The sequence below is a fragment of the Pimephales promelas genome, chromosome 19 (genome assembly GCF_988280905.1).
Source record: "Pimephales promelas chromosome 19, fPimPro1.hap1.1, whole genome shotgun sequence".
NCBI lineage: Eukaryota > Metazoa > Chordata > Actinopteri > Cypriniformes > Leuciscidae > Pimephales > Pimephales promelas.
In genome coordinates, this window is record NC_142787.1 from 26,909,859 (window position 1) to 26,925,290 (window position 15,432).

Genomic DNA, 15,432 nt, shown 5'->3' on the forward strand with positions numbered 1-15,432 from the left:
TGTAATAATGTCACTGAAACTCCATTATGTTGAATATAGACGAATCCGGCGAAACTACCGGAAGTAAGCGGGGCGCCATTACTGAGCTGTTGCTGGGTAGCGTTGCGCCATTGCCTCCTATTGTTTTAGTTGCAACTTGCGTCCACTGGAATAAACAGCCCGCGATTTACGACTGTCACTAATGTTACAACGTTACCCCTTGTATAATGTTGAGTGGGTAAACAGTTTCCGTTATAAATTGTTTCAATGGTGGCAGTAAAATTTAAATTTTGAAGAGAAAACATTGTGAATACCCCGGGTCAACTGCCCCTGTCTGGTGCCATACGGTTTACAGATTTCCTGGGCGAGTACAAGACACGGACATTCGTGTATAATAACAATTATTTAATGACATGAGTAAAAAAAAATATAATAAATATGTGATATAGTGATCAGCAAAATCTCCTCTCTTGCTGTTTTTTCTATTCAATTAACATGCTATGGTCATTAAATGGCTTTCCTGAGCTAAATGTAACATTATGTGACATAATTGTTTTCCTACTGTTATATTGACCTCTTTCCATGGTTTAAAAACACTAATTGGTCGATATTATGTATACTTTCTAGCTGTAACGTTACCTTACCCTTGCCTGTTGCAATGTGAAAATGAGATAAATAATGGACACAAATGAAAAACATGAATTTGTTTATTTGATTTCATTTATTTATTTATTTATTGTTGCCAAATGGACAGATCTTTTTTATAGTTTCCTCGTTAGCAAACGTTAGCCTAGCTAGCTTGCCAAGCTATTTTCATAAATAACGTTAATCTGTAAGATCGTTTGTACCTTCATCTGTGACTGGAGGCCACTGCAGTCACAGATCAACCCAACAAGTCATTCTGCCTGGCTGTAGCTGTCATCGAGGGTGCGTTCGCGTTATCACCGAGGTTTGTTTACATACCGGTGCATATGTCTATATGCCTGTGTAACAGCTCAGTAATGGCGTCGCCACAAGATGGCAGCCTACACAGAACGCTCATCGGATTCGTCTATAAATGCTTAATAATGTAATTGGAAGAATATTTGTGGGTCTTGATAATAATATTAATAATAATAATTAATAATATAATAAACAAAATTCTGACTTGCAATACAATAGTGCATACATTTAGCAAAATGCTTTTCTCTGGAGTAATTTTTTCTAGCTAACTAATGAGTTACTGGACATTGAATATCTCACTTGAGGTAAATGTAACGTCAAGTGATTGTATAGTCAACAAGCTGTTTTATGGATGCCTTTTCCTAGTTAAAACGCTGATTAAACATGATTCATTTTGGTTGTAAATACACCTGGTGTTCACCCATGTTTATTTCGTGCTTTAACTAGTTAAACTTTGACTTTTAGCTATATATTCAAAAAGCACCCAAACCAACACCATTTCGAAATAAAAATCAACAGAATTTTTAAGTTAAGACTTTGCTTCATATTAAAAGTAACAAGCTTTTGTGATTATTGGATGGCAGCCACACAACAAATGTTTAGTAAAGTTTTGTTCACGCTGTCCCACAACAGAAAACAGCACAGACTAAAAGATTTTAGTATTAGAAAACCATTTTATTACAGATTAAAATCAAGAAAGTATTTAATATGTTCAATACAAAGCTAGTCCACACAGCTGACACTGATCCGGACACTGATTTTGGCTCCGGACACTGATTTTGGCTCTCCAAAACCATATTGACACGAAACTAGATGCACTGAAATTTCAGCTACAGGAAATTGTCGCCTGAAGCATCACTATTAACTCTAAATTGTAATGTAAACTCAAGCATTTTCTGTAAAGCTGCATTTAAACATGTATTGTGAAAAGCACTATACTGTATGTATTGCTATAAAGCACTATAACACTATGTATTATTATTGTGAAATAATTCACAACCACAATATATACATTGACATCTACATCCAAATCCATACATACAAATGCAGATAGATGTCTTTGGGTGTTGTCACATCTTGTAACATTTGTAAACACTCAAAAACTTGGCTTTATAAAAACACTCTTAACATCACCCCATTACCCTGTCTATTCTCCTTTTTCCAATAAAATAAGATCTAACCCCCCATTTAATTTATTTATTTTTTTAATAAAATGACATTGTTTCATAGCCCAGGAAATACCTCAAAGCCATGTACAATGCCTAATGCTGTTTTAAAACAAGATGTTTCTACAGTCACTATGGCATGATGCCACAAAGAGAGCAGACGTTTTGACTGTGTGTGTGTGTGTGTGTGTGTGTGTGTGTGTGTGTGTGTGTGTGTGTGTGTGAGACAAGCATTTTTTTATTTTTGAGCATTGATGACTGGATATATATCTCAAAACAAAATGTTTCTAGTCGCCATGGCATGATGCCACAAAAAGAGCAGACGTTTTGACTCTGTGTGTGTGTGCGCGCATATGTGCGTGTGTGCACAATGACTTTGGAGCAATGGAGGAGTCTCTGGCATAAACCAAGCCTTAACATCAAAAATACACAGAATATGCAAAACTATGGAAACCTGACCCGGTTAAAGCCATCTGCTATGCAACTATGCAAATGCAGTGTAAACCGAGCACAACTACGGTTGGGGCGAGGAAATGAATTGCAAGGCAGGTCACATGACCTTGTGCTCCGTTTATAAGACAACAGGAATGCTGGGTCGCACGTAGAGTGAAGCATTTACTCTGCTCGCATCTGCCCACCCCTCCTCCTACTCGCTCTGGCATCTGGCACCTTCTCCCACTCTGTAATGCCAGGTAATTACCCACCCTATCTGTTGCTGCTTGCTTACCCATTCTACCTACTCTCAAAACATTCAGGAAAAGCAGTGGGCTCCTTTAATTATCTACTTTCTGCATCACTCTGGAACGCGTCCAAGTCAATCCCTCTGGACCGCCTCAAAATAAATCAGGGATTCATACCAAAAACAGCCACGTTTGAGTCCATAGCACAGCATAACAGTAGGTGTTGTGGGATGTGCTGCTTATTTGGAGTACTGCACTTCAAGCGACAATGTAATCTACAGCTTCAAAGGGTACCTGGGGAAAAAAAAGCGAGTCTGACCTGGACCTCTTCTAATGAAAAGTGCCCAAGCGGCCTTAATCACTGGATTCACACCATTGCGAACATGCACCATGTCTGAATGCTTCTCAATGACCCGAGGTCCATTAACAATATATTTGGGTTAGCAAGTAAAGTTCATCCAATGCCAATAAGTGAAATGGAATGGAGGGAAAAAAATAAATAAATAAATAAATAAAACTACTTCCCTGAAGGTGGAAACAGACACAAAGATCTCTGCGGTGACCTTTTTCCCCAACTTATCATCCAGAGATGTGATCCCTAGTATTTTTTTTTTCTTGTGCTTCACTGGCATGGGGACTGAGTCACACGTCAGCCTTGATTAAAGGATGCCCAGTACTTCAGGCCATGTGCTGCCTTAAAAGAGACCGCGTGTTTGCGCGTTTGGATGAACTGTACAAGCGTGACCTTGGACCTTGATAGAGCGGGCATGACGCGTGAACGTTGAATGGCCTTAAGTTTATATGTGTGAATCTAACAGCTGTCATGCCATTCTGGCACCTACGTTCTCTGCAGTCTCCTTGGTTTCCCAATGTGCTTCAGCGTAAAAAAAAACGAGAAAAAAAAAACTACATACAGTGTCTGAAAGTCTGGGCTGATTTATAGACCCCCTAGTGACTTAAGAGATGACCATTTAGCTATGAGCTTGCATAGACAGTCATGTGACAAGGCACTGGGCAGTTCCTTTGCTGCTATTTCTGTATACTAGCCTGGATGCCAGCCGAACTTAGCCCCGCCCACAACATTTGAGTTCGGGAAGTTCGGTCTGGACTTAATCTGCTATGAAGCAAGTACGCTCGAACCAGAGCTGTTCGGACCAATCAAATTGTCAGGCCGGGCTTTATACAATGATGGACAAATGATCAACAGTAACGCAATCATCAAAGTCACCAAAGAGCGCTCAATTAGTTTACAAGAAAGATGGCTGCCGCTGGAGAATTGAGATGTGTAGATTCCGCTTTTATAAAAAAGATAAACAGCGCATTCATTTAAAAAGTAGAGCAGAGAACCTCGATCAAAGCATTTTTTCGCCGTCCTTCTGACGGGATTCAACTTACATCCCTTACTCCTTTGCTCTGATTAGTTGCAGATCTATCCAATTGAGTGCAGAGGCATTTTATTTCCTGGTTCGGTTAAAACACGCCCCCATAATCCTAGCCCAATGGAGCAGTATCAGACTCACATTCATGTATACTGTAGTACACAGGACAAATGTGTGAGACACCAGACAGAGGAGCAGCTCCTGTGGAGCACAAGGCAGACATCAGTGAAAAGCTCTGAAGCTATGGATGTCTGGTCCTCCCTCAGGGTGGATCATGCCTTCACCCTCCACAGCATCAATAGACGGCCAGCCGCACTTAGAGGGAGACTGTACATGTATTGCACATCAAGGATCTGTCCATGCAAGAAGTGCTGAAAAGCGAGACAGCCAAATACCAGGAGTCTGGCGAGTGAGTCAGAAAGCAAAAAGAGCATGGTTCTTTCTGTAGCTCTTTTTAGTATGTGTTCCTGTGAATGCGATGGGATAGTTCTGTGTCACGTTAATGGCCTGCAGCGTCATTATAAAGATTAAAGGAATGACTGTCGATTTAGCCAATCTATGCTAGATTTGTCATACCCTTGGTCTGTACGTAATTACGTACAAAAAAATAAAAAATGAAAACAAAGGTTAAAGTTACACAGATACAGATGTTAAAATTCTTGACTATGATCAATAATTATTTTCATGCTATGGGAGGGAACCAATAAATGGCTGTTTTTTAAAATGACTTATGCTGTCTAGGGGTGTGCGATATAAATATATATATAGTCAATAATAACGTAACTGTTGTTTATAACTCATCCCTCACACACACCCAGAGAGTGCATGCATACTCTACGTGATGTATGCATACTCTTGTAGATTAAACTAGTTGGGTGAGCATTTAGATTTGATAGTCTTTATTTCTATCATATAGTAGGCTAATAAATATCCCAAGAGTGCAGTTTTTCTCCAAATATCAGCATGATAAGAAATGTGATATTGATTTTATACAAGTGTAATAAACAAGAACAACGAAAATAGCATTTACATATAAAATTAGCCACACACGGCGGTGTTTCCTTACTGAGTGAATAAGCTTTGAATGAATACATTGATTAGTATAGCTACAGATCAGATCAGATCAAATGCTTCTTTCCTTGAATGAATCAGCCATTTCAATGAATTGGTTGAATCACAATGATTTGCTCATTAAAGGGATACTCCACTTTTTTTGGAAATAGCCTCATTTTACAACTCCCTCAGAGTTAAACAGTTGAGTTTTACCGTTTTTAATCCATTCAGCCGATTTTCTGATATTTAGAAGAATATCAGTAACCAGACAATTTCTGGTCTCATTGACTACCATGGAAGTCAATGAGACCAGAAACTGTCTGGTTACTGATATTAGAAAAGAAAATATCGATATAATTTGTTAATATTGCACACCCCAATGCTGTTTTAATAAATTAAATCACAAAAAAAAATTAAATCAATCAATTTAAATGTAAAGTTAATTGAGGAACACCGCTTTATGTACAGTACAAAAAAACATTCTCAAAATCCTTCGCCAAGAAATTAAATGAACAACACACGACAGTAGAAATGTTCAAAGAAATGTATCCATATTAATTTATTTTTTTATAAGTATCAGACTATATTTGATATAGGCCTTTACAGCCAATCCTGATCATTTAAAATATCGTGCATTCCTACTCCCAAAGATATTGTGATTATTTTTGATTTATTTTATTTATTAGACATTTAAAGAGAAAACATTAACAGAGCAATGGGCTTTATGCACAGCTGCGCTACTTCCTGAACTTCAGCCAGCTCCTTGTTTCCTGTCTGCCATTATTGGCCAAATTGATTAATTCAGGTGTGCTTGACCTCAGTAGTCATGGCAACAATAATCAGACACACCTGAATTAATCAATTTGGCCAATAATGGCAGACAGGAAACAAGAAGCTGGCTGAAGTTCAGGAAGTAGTGCAGCTGTGCATAAAGCCAATTGACTTGGGAATACAATAAAACAACGTAGAATTTGATTGAATCAAAGTCAGAATGAAATCAAGAAAATCAGTATTAATAACAATTTGAGATTGTTACAATGCCAAATTTCATAAATAAAAATGATTCCCAACACAAACTAAAAATTGACACTTCTCCACAACAGCCGTAATAGTAATCTCAATTAAAAATTGCACAGCACTAATGCATCATACTGCAAGTTTTCCTTTTATCCAAGTATGAGATGAGCACAAAACAAAAGTATAGATCATCAAGCAGCTAGTAAGCCTAATTCATACCCAGCATGAGAAAAACAATGGAAGACATCATGATGCACTGTTATGATGAACTATCATCATACTAATTGCAAAATGCTTTAAAAAGTAATTAATTAAGCGGTGCAAAAACAATCTGACAACTTGTCAGTTAACCAACACTGGGTCATTGTGCGAGCTACACGAGACAAAATTCAATCCGAACACAGTCTCCAACATGGCTTACTGAGGCATTCTCTTCTAAACGGTTCTTCATACACAGATGCCAAAGGACAGCACAGAAGGATGATAAAAAAAAGAAAGAAAAAAAAAACAGGCTCACAAAGCAGCCAACCTTTGTGTACAGACAGGGGAGGTAAAAAAAGAAAAAGACCACCTGTCCATCAGGAAAGCCACCAGGTTTTCCTTCCTCCCCCTCCTCTCTCAGCATCTCCGAGCCCAATGATGGCCAGCGATACTCCTTATCAGCTGGTGAGATGAGATTTAGTTCCAGGCCTAACACTCATGGGAGGCTATTGATAATGCTAGTCCCCCCTTCTGCTCTCCTCTCATTTTCCTGAAGTGGGACCGGCCTAGGCTGGCCAATTCCAAACCGCAACCGTGACAGCAACTGCAAAACTGATTTTGAATCAGTGTTATGGGGTGATATCTACTGTGTTCCAGCTATGGATGAATACGATGAGCCATGCAAAACCCAGATGTGAGGCCTGGCAGTGGGTATCCCCCTTGGTAAAATCCCCTCTTTCTCCCCACTGCTACCTGAAGGTTCTATATAGAACCTTAAAAGGTTCTAAAGCGCTACATATTTGGAACCCCTAAAATGCAATGCATGTGAATGGTCACAAAATTCAAGATATGTGGGTTAAAAAAAATGTAATTAATCAATATCAGACGAAGAGTGCCATTTCAGTTTTTATCCTCCAAAATCAGCATGATTAAAATGTGATATTAAGTTACTACAACAGTTTAATAAACATTAATTTAATTACATACCACAAAATGTTGCAGAATAATGTAATATATGAACGAATAATCGCCTTTACAGAATCTTTGTGCCAAAAGGGTTCTTTCTTCTCATTATAGAAACTTTTTTAGCATATCCTTTAGAGTTGAGTAAAGAACCTTATACTAGCTAGGTCAAGCTAGAAAGCTAGGTCAAGCTCCTGGTGATGGGTGTGATGTTTGACATCCATGCTGCAGCATAAACAAATGAATAATCAATGGTGCATAAAAAAGGAATGCATTTGATTTTTTTTTTCTTATTTTAGCACAGTTTTAAAAAAGGCTCATGAAACTTTCATTGTTATAGGTACAAAGCCTGAAACGGCACAGACTGCATAACATGTTCAAAGAATGTTTTTCCATTACTGACCGTATCTCCACGGCTAAGAATCATTTAATGGTCTTCATGCACGGAGCAAAACCATGTGCATCTTTGTGGCAACGTTTTTATAGCCTCGTAAATGGTTGCATATAACTGTCGAACCAACCTATTACACTGACAGACAGCAACTATTGTGTGATATTGATCGCTCAAGCCTTTCAATAGCAGCGGTCCTGTCGATTTGATCAACTGGAGAAGCAGAGTTTGTCTAGAGCGTGTCTCAGTCGTAAACTTTAGGAACACATGTCTGAATGTAGCCTACATTTATCAAAACTCAATTTGACGGAGCAGTTACTACACAAGGGACTCATATGCAATTAGTGGTGTTAATCATATACTAATAATAAACAGTGAATTTAATTACATCCATGATGTATTGTCTCCCTCAGCAAATGCTACTGGATTTTCACACACACCACAGCTCAAAAAGATTTATCTGACACCAGCTCAAAATCGAGTTCTTCAGCCCTGGCTGCCTTGCCACAGAACAGTTGGTGATGGAGCTAATAGAGGGTTACAACATGGCAACAGCAGAAAAAGACAACAGATGTTCAAGAGGGCTATCCGAACTGGAACAAAACAGCATTTTGGTGGCTTAATTCTTTATATGTCCGGAGTCCATTGTAGTGGACCAATGTATAGGGGGCTAGAGGATTAGTGGAGCCAAAAACTGGCAATTCGAGAATAGAATAGAATAGAATAGAATATTTTCCCCTAGGGAATGTTTGTTATGGACTCAAGAGTGCTTTGTGCATTAGTAGCTGCCCTTAAAAGACAATAAATACACGTAAAATAAAAATAATAGCTTAAGACACAGTGTACACATACGCTAGACTACATACACACTCATGACCCATCCAGTAAAAGACTAAACCAAAAAAAAATTAAATTAAAACAAACTACAACAAACAGAACACCAAGTTATTGCACCCTTGCCTGGCCTCAGCGCAAATATCAAATTTTGATAGAGGTATGTATAGAGTATTTAAAACAGTTCAATTTAGTTTTGGGGATTCTGTACCTTCTGCCAGAAGGCAAGAGCTCATATTCTGGAGGATGTGGCACGGGTGCGACAGTACTCTCCATGCCTGAGTACAGACTGCTCATAGATGGACTGAAGGGAGAGCCTTTCAGTCCTCCCCATCACCTTCATAGTAGTCTGTAGTACCAGGCACTGCAACTATGATTTGGACTGTGGAGAGATTGCCGAACCATGCCGTTATTCCATACCTGATGACACTCCATCACTGCCTGATAAAATAATATAAGTATTCTGTGAATAGTTGCATAAACTGCTTCGACTAGACTTCCCCCATTCATTTTTCAAAAGTCAATAAACGGCTCTGGGCATTCGTAAACCACGCCTCAAATGCGAGAAGAAAAGTCTCAATGAGACTTGGGTCTGACGTAAGCCAGGCTAGTTCACGAAAAAATAATTAAATTAATAAATGAAGCCAAATCTCAGAAACTGCGAAGACTGTCCGTTATAATATCAGTGTCAGATAAGAGTAAGCGAAAGATAATTGTCTAGATTTAGCTCCTCACTTATGTGGGTTTATTATAAACAGCCACTTCTATTAACTTGTGAAGTTTACTTGTATAGAGTCTGCTACAGTCTGTAACTTTTTTGGGTTCAAAATTAAAAATATCCAAAATAAATTTGAGCAAGTATATAACCAGTGTTGAAAACTCTCTGCTTGCCTTAGCTTGATTCAAAGCGGTAAGCTTGTAATAAAGTTTTTAATTCCAGTGGTACTGGTGGATTTCCACGGGTAGATTCGAACATGTCTTTGCGTCATTACGGGAGGTGGAAATTTATAGCCTTTTCTTACTGCTCTTGATATAATTAAACGTATTAAATTGATGGCGGATACAGAAAGGTTCAAACGACAATCACCAGTGACAACTGGAGATTTACCTGACTTCGGAGTAGATACAGAAGAAAAAAAAGACCGCAAACGGGCCCATGTGAAAACAAGGATTATCGGAAAGGCCATTAATTGTAGTCACGCAAGGTTGATGTTGTTAAACAACTTGAGAAAAAAAGTATAATTTGCACGGTTTGACGTGATATTATAAAGCAATCATTAATCAGCGTGATTTACTACAATGCTTTTTTCCCTTATTTGGTCAGAACAAAAGTGGATGTTACTTATTCAGATTGCATTTTCCGTGAATAACTGCAATTGCAGATTTCGAACAGAGATGGCGAAAAAGAGGAAAAACTACAGACTGCAGCTTTAAATAAATCAAAAAATGAATAATAAGTGGAAAGACATACATCATATGTGATGCACAGCACAAGTTGTTTCTGTAACGCCCACATCTATCGAACACACACTCTCACCTCTACAAGAAACAAGGGCTGCGTCTGAAATAGCATACTCTCGTATAGATACTTACTTTGAATAAGTACTTCATGACTGCTAAAAAAGTGTGTTCTATATAGGATGAATGTCTTTGTAATGTATTCCAGACGTACTACATTGGCCATGTTATCATCACATCAGTTGTGTCGCATCACTGCCATTCACAAATCCTCTCCAGTTGCCTCATGGGATAGTAGTGTGTTGTCCATCATATGCATACTTACAACTCGCCAGAAGTAGGAAGTCATCTGGGTTCTTTTTGTATACCGTTTTAGAAGAACTGTGAATTCAGATTTACTTCTTTTGTCACTTTAATTTTTTTCATCTAGTAGTAAAGTTGCCATTTCGGATGCAGCCAAGCCAGAATTGGTACATGAAATCACAGACAGCAAGTGAAAAGTATGAGAACTTAAACATTGTTTAGAAAACCAGTCCCATCCAAATAGGGCTATGATTTGTTCACAAATTAGACTGATCTGCTTCGTAGACTACGCCGTTCAGCATGAGGATCACTGAAAAGCTACTGAAATGCAAGTCTGTGAGGCTTAATATTTTCTGTCATAATTTATTGACATTATTTGAAAGAGAGCAGCCAGGAAATCCGTAAATACATCTCCCACAAAAAGAAGAAAACCATATGGAACAACCTACATAATGACATCATTTATTTGAGTTGATTGGGTACAAATATGAATGTGCCTTACACTATAGACATGTGGTTATGTGGTGAAATGGACTTGTTAATGACGATGCATAAAAGAGTCCAGAATGTCCAGATACACTCCCACAGGCCTCAACTGTCATGTCAATAGTCATTCAAACAATTTATTCGGACCATGTTTATATGCGTCCTTTATGTACATGTTCAGAGGGTCAGGTGTAGGCTATAATACCCTCCAAAAATTTGTTCCACGGAAAAAAAGAAAAAGGAAAAAAAATGACCATCAGCAACCCATTCGGAGGATGATATAGCCCCTTATCCAAACAAAAGGCTGTTTTATTCCCACGGCTTTTCCATTTTTCTCTCGCTCGCTCTCGTGAATCTAAGAGCCGCACATGGCATGACTCGAATGGGGACAAATCAGTACACACAGCGCCAGTTACTAACGATATATGAAACGCAGGTGTTCACCAAACCCCTCACCAATGAGGAATAAATAAAAAGATACACTTCCGAAGGGCTAACATTAACACAGAACAGAAAATAACATCTTCACCAGTCAACACCATCCTTTCACTTCCCCAGCCACGCGCATCACCTGCATTTATGAAAGCACATATTCTAATTACAAAAGCATCTGCAGAGACACACAGAAGTGCCCTTACCTGTGTTTGTGGCTGAAAGTGAGCGCGCGTTATCCCCACTTCTCACTGGAAATTGTTCGTTGGTCTTTTGTATAGTCCAGAGACGCGAAATGCGGTTGTTTGCCCTCCCCTTCCACTAGCGTACAGACGACGGCTGTGTGTGAGCGCGTCAAGCCACTCCACCTGCATGAAACGACACAGCAGATATGCCGCTCAATGCGCGTTCTCCCGGTAGCGGTTATAGGCGCGAAACGAGGGCGCGGTCAGTGGAACACCTCACCAATCATCCCGCGCGAGCACTTCGCCTTCCAACCTCACCGACGACAGGATGACTGCGGCACAGCTGCCTCAATGTGACTTACTTTTACAAAATCTGGACCACCGACTATGTCCAGAAACTACGTCTCATTCATCCCCCTTCTGTCTCTTAATCCGTTTAGACCATCCTTTATGGTGTACCGAACCACGAAAATATTTATTTTAAACACCCTCTAGAATTTAAAAAACGTTTCTCTCAATAAATGTTATAAATAATAAAATTAACCGGTTTTTATCATTTGCAATTGTAACTTCTTTTATGTTAAATTTATTTGTTTAATGTTGGACTAAAAAAAATAACTTACATGGCTCTTAGGTGCATTATTCTGATTTTATGTCTGCTTCTCATCTATTTATAGGCTACATCTTATTTTGCAATGTGGAAGTGAGCTATTTTTGTTAAATTGGTTTGTTTGCAATTTACAGTTTGTTTATTTATTGCTTATAAGCACTAAAAGTGTAATTGTTGAGGCTCACTCAGTGAAACCATTCACTCACTCCAGTTTTGAGAAATGGAGCCATAGTTTTAAAAAACTGTGTAAGCATTTTTTGAAAAACTGTAAAGCAGTAAAATTGAGTTTTTGAACAGGTAAAACGACACCAGACAATGAACAAGGGTCTGAATGTACATTATATAACTTGCTAGTAGGCCCCTGTGTTTGTTTGGTTCAGATTATTTTTGTAAATGTTTGTTTCTCATTATTTGATAACTTTTTTTCTCTAGTCTGAGGTGCACATTACTGATTAAAAAAACACCAAGAGATTTATTTCTTTATTTTGGTATTTAAATAAATCATTAGTTTTATCCTCATTTGCAAAACTAACCTTCTGGGTTCATGTCTGCAGCATGGCTTCAGTCCGGGGGTGGGTGTGTAAGAGGGTGCGTGGCCTTCCTGTTCCTCATTTTATACCATCCCAAAGAATTCTGGGTAATGTAGGCATAGTCCATTTCTCAATAGAAGCAGGGGGTTATTGTCATGTTTTATTGTGTTTATGTTCATTGTATGTAGAAATGTATTTGTTTATTATTTGTATTATTTTCCATGTGTAATTAAGGTTGAAGTATTTTGAATATATGTTCATTTTCAGTGTAGTTGTGTAGCTACTATTATTTATGTGAACATTATTTAAATTCCCTATTACTGTCAAATGGTTGACCCTTTCAGTATAAAGGAATGTATGTTTGTTTGTGAAAGCAGTTCTGGTGAGGAGGGTCACTGTTTAGTGGTTTTGTTTATGTTATTTTTATTTTATTTGATATTCTTTATTTGGAAGTCAATAAAGAGTTCACTGTCTCCTGCCTTTGCCCTGGTCATGTCTTCACATTGCTCTATAAAATACTTGATTCTGATCAGTCAGTCATTCAGCAGTTAAATATTTATAAACAATGACTTTTGTTCATGCAACGTGTTTTGTATCTTTATAAAGATAATACATTCATTTAATATCAAATCATTATTTTGTGTGTATATATTTTTATTTATCTGTTTGTTGGTTTTTAGCTGTTTTCACATCAGGGCTTTATTTTGTGATGACAGGCTGAATGTACATTTAGAGGACTTTGTAAAGAATCTTACATATTTTTCTTAACTATGTACTTTCACATGTACTGAATTAGGTGAAGGACTTCTTGACAGTTCTCTGTGTGTGTGTGTGTGTGTGTGTGTGTGTGTGTGTGTGTGTGTGTGTGTGTTTAAAGTATAATTTAACCATACAGGAACATCTTTCTTATACCACTTAACCTTGAAATGAGCCACCTGGCTCACATTTCTCTGCCATTTTATAACATTTCAAATCTTATGACTCCTCAGCTCCCGTGGCCTTATGGGACTGCAATGTGTCCATTGTTTGCACTTTGCACGCTTCAGAATCTCAGCGGATACAGGAGGTCGTATTGTACGCCTACTGTTTCACTGTTAGTTTACCACAAACTCAGGCATCCAACTCAATTCACACTATAATAACAATATAGAAGAACACATATTTGGACACTGGGTTAAATTTAGTGCTGTTTAATTGAATTATGATGAAATATTTTAAGTATGGGTGTCAGTAGAGAAAATACGTGTTCTGGGATCAAGTGAGACAATGAGTATAGATAGTTTTGTTTACCATATCCTTTTACCACAAAATGTAATTTTAAAAGAGATGTGTAATGATCTTTGCTTCAAAGAAATTTAAAAACGCCAACGCACATGGATTCACGCACTTGATTATACATCAGCTATAATGCTGCGGGCTGTTTTATAAGTTGAACATTTCCATTGTTTTCTCTTTTTTTACTGTTGTTTTGTCCTCGAGTCATACAATATTAGGCATGTATCATCTTTAAATGCATTAATGTTTAACAGATTACTTTACATTTGCAAGCTTTGTGTAATGAGCCAAATACTCAAACAACAGCTATATGATTAATGGTATCTGTAGTAATTCCCCCATGTATTACCCTCAGCTAACAACCTTAAGCACAAAGCCTGGACCTCAAATGTCTGTTCAGGCATGATTTTAACAAAACTGCCTAACTGCTTTATCATTTTTAACTCCATAAAATAAACATGCATAAAAATGGATAATAATGTCAGACAGGTCCCATGACTGTCAAAGTCAAAATATCTCTTAAAATATCAGTTAATTTGAACTATGCTAAGACAAGGTAGTGGTTCAGACACCATATTAGGAAAAGGGGCGGGCTGATGCGGACCGATTTATTACACATCTAGAAAAATGCATTTGAGTCGTTATAGGTTCTGGTAATTATGGAGCATAATATGAATAAAGTTGTGACAAAAAAAATTATCAGGGAGAAAAAATGCCCTTTGAATGGGCATGACGCCACTGATCCAGGAGTTAATCGTACCAGCTGTTACCTACATAGCATTTGAATCAATCTGTGCCCCAACAATATTTGAGGCAAAAAAAAAATTCCCACATGTAACTAATCACTTCCTTTCATTGATTGATAAGCAAGAAGACTATTAGATCTTCTTGCTGCAATCAAGTCAGCTTAATTCCTTGACTGCGCTTAATGATCTTGTAAAAGTGTTTAATTTGGTTGATGTTTGGAGATATGGGAACCCCTTGAGTAGAAACTATACCTTTTTCTCGACACGGAATCTCTCATCCAATATCATTTACAACAAGGCATAAGACAAGAGTAGGGTTGGGTATCGTTTGAATTTGAACGATTCTGATTCCGATTGCGATTCCTTGTTTCGATTCCGGTTCCTAACGATTCTCGATTCCGATTCTTTTAAGAGGCAGGGTCAAAAAAGTTTAGCTAACCTTATTAACCAACGGCCTTTCTGAAGGAAAAAATCCATTCTGAAGGAAATACCCCTTCTGTAAAAATACTCCTTTTGTCACAAATTTTGCATTTTGCCGAGATTATTTATTTTTTTGCCGAGTTATTTTTAGAAAAGTGAAGCCACACGTTGGATCGTCGACGTAAGGTACTCATGTTCGACTCGCGTGGTTATGCCAACACTTCCGGTAGATGCTTCTTCGGTGTTGTTCAGCGGTTTCTTCTTCCGCTCGGTGGACTGTGAATATCGAAACTAGGAATCGAAATTTTAACTTTTGAACGATTCTGGGAAAAACGAAAAGTTAGTCTCGGTTCCAATCGATACTCGATTCTCGATACCCAAC

General features: G+C 38.0%; 1 protein-coding gene across 19 annotated transcripts in view; it reads right to left on the minus strand.

Annotated features, from left to right (window-relative positions):
- nrxn2a (neurexin 2a) overlaps positions 1-12,693 on the minus strand; it is a 368,720-nt gene extending 356,027 nt beyond the window's left edge. For 11 of the 19 annotated variants that reach the window (XM_039694089.2, XM_039694086.2, XM_089124016.1 and 8 more), the window contains exon 1: positions 11,491-11,847. The gene's annotated coding sequence lies outside the window, so the exon portion shown is untranslated. Of the gene's footprint in view, positions 1-11,490; positions 11,851-12,612 lie in introns of those variants that run through there. The other 8 variants (XM_089124017.1, XM_039694085.2, XM_039694077.2 and 5 more) reach the window with 4 other exon arrangements.
- Positions 12,694-15,432: the final 2,739 nt, after the last annotated feature.